This window comes from Gavia stellata, chromosome 13 (assembly GCF_030936135.1).
Source record: "Gavia stellata isolate bGavSte3 chromosome 13, bGavSte3.hap2, whole genome shotgun sequence".
Taxonomy (NCBI): domain Eukaryota; kingdom Metazoa; phylum Chordata; class Aves; order Gaviiformes; family Gaviidae; genus Gavia; species Gavia stellata.
In genome coordinates this window covers 15,908,039-15,910,537 of record NC_082606.1, presented here as the reverse complement: position 1 = coordinate 15,910,537, position 2,499 = coordinate 15,908,039, and positions in this window count along the sequence as shown.

Sequence of the window (2,499 nt, the reverse complement as noted above, 5' to 3'; positions counted from 1 at the left end):
TTGATTGTTTCCAGTGGTATACTTACTGCCTCTTGCTAATCTTGTCTAGCCTGCTAAAAGTGAACCTAGTGTTCTGTATACAGAAAAGGCCAAATGTTTGTCTGTTTATATTAATGCTAACCCATTTAGAGGAGATTCTAGATTAAAATTTGACTGGCTCAACACTGGGGCTGTCTGCCCTTTTTCGTAAACAGACAAGTTTATTGGGTCAATGCAAAAAGGGTTTAATAAAACAGAAGCAAGGTGACCTCATCCCTGCTTGTAAATAGCAAGGAATTTGTCCTATGTGATTAGAGGCAGAGCTCTCAAACCCATTTCGGTAAGCTAAACCCTTAAAATTTTAGAGTGCTCTGGCTCAGGCCCTGCAAATCTGCCCTGGCTGAGACAGGTCTGTTTAGGTCTTCAGAAATAGCAGACTCTGGAGGAAGTACCTGAAGTGCCACAGCTGGATCCATAGGGCATGGAGTTTACCAATCGAGTCATCTTGGACTAGATCCATTACTTAATTAATCACTGCAGACAGCTGTGCAACTGCAACAGCAGTGCCAACTTTGTGTTAGCTGTATACACAGACTGATCTGAGCTTTTAGGTAAAGATCCTGACAAATACATGAACCTCTAGCACATGTTTGAGGTTTGTATGTTCAGTGAATGTGTATTTAGACTGTCTGAAAGGGAAAAATACTAGTTCACAAGTGTCAAAGCATAATCCTGCCTACCAACAGCTGATTTTTCTGAAAGTAACTCCAAGCTAGTATGCTTTTTTAAGGTAGTGACAGGCAAAAACTGGATATAAAGTATCAAGAAGTTGTGGTATGTTTGTAATCTGAAGATTATGTGGGAGAGAAGACTCGGGGAGATACAGCTTAGTTGGATCAGTTATACTGAGTCACTAGGACAAAAAGCTAATGACTAATCATGCCCAGTTTTATTTTTAACAAATTCACTAATGCTCTGAAAGCTGTAAACAGCAAACTAGCTTAAAATCCAGGTGGCAGGAGGGTCTTGGGTAACTTTTGTATTGGTGTCTCTAACTTTCTAAATAAAACAATGAAGGGAAGATGCCAACAGAACTTCTGGGAGTTTTAGTTGGGGACAACTTGCTCAAGCACCTGGTTCTCCTTGAGTCAGTGATTGTTCAGGAATTTAGTCTACTCTTCTGCTGATTGTACCTTCCCTGGAGAAGCTGTTGCTGTAGTTTGCCTGTTGTCTTCTATGCAGTTGATGGTAGTGTTGGTGAAAGTCTATTAAGTGTGGAAGTGAGGTAACATACTACAGCTGAACAATGTACTCAAACTCTTCATTGAGATGCATGATGCCAATGTAATCTTCTGATTAGATTTTGCAGCCTGCTCTTCTATCCCTTCTACTGTGCAGCTCAGAATTGGAAAATAAAAGCTTCAGAGTTGTCCAATATTAAATGTCTCCACTCTCCTCACCCTCTGTTCTCCTGCAATGCAGACGGTTTTGGTGGCAGAAACTTGCAGCTTTCCAGCCTGCTGTTAATCAATAGCTGATGTCAGACTTGTTTTCTTCCAAGGGATTTTGGTGTAGCTGTGAGTACAGAAAGTATTTCTGAGATTTAGTCTTCCTGCTAGGAAGAAGAGTAAGGCTTTGGTATGGCCTGTCCTGTTGGTATATTTACCGAGATGGAAGCAGCAGCTGTGGTAGAGAGCAGACAGTTCTGGAGCTTTTTCCTGGATGCTCCAATTCCCCATCAGTTTGCTGTGCCTGTAGGGAATCCAGTTCTAATTGTAAGTACTGCTTACATTTTTACAGTTACAGGCTGAAAGCTATCTCTTCCTTCTTGGCATCATCAAGTTCTTGTAACAAGCCTTGGTATATGTGCACTAGTGTTAATTAGGTGGCTGTATCTGAGCCTCCTGGTGACTCTCACCATCTTGTTAGTGTGATATGTTGTAACTTCTCAAAGCAAGTGTGGGAACAAGCAGAGACTGTTTACAAGCTTCCATCTGTAGGAGTGAGCTGCCTTGCTAAGCCTGAGTAAAAGTAGCAGGAAACTTCTTTCAGGCTGGCTTCACACTTCAATGACAGTGTAGATATTGCACAAAGTTGAGAAGAACAGTAGCCTGTTACTTCTAGCCTTTTAAATATGAAGGGATTTGGGTAGCTTTTGTAACTGGGGACAATGTCACCATCTTCGCAAGATGGTGACTGTAGTCTTCTGGATGTTCATAGCTTGGCTTTCCTCTGGAGTTGCACTGGTTTTTGTTATTGCTATCTCGGTTCATGAAGGTGTATTTGCATACTGCAGATGAATTAATATGCTGTAGGCAACTGATCTAGTCTGGAATCTGTCCATAAGCAAGAGGTTTGATGCAGATGGATCAGAGTTGAAGCCTTTATGACTGAATACACAAATGAGTTGTGAAGTCTGTGAGGGGACCTCTGTATAAACTTGTGTTCTTCCCTTCCAGCTGAGAGATGCAGCCTTATCAATAATAATGAATTTGCTTTTCTTCCCCTCACAGGGTAACT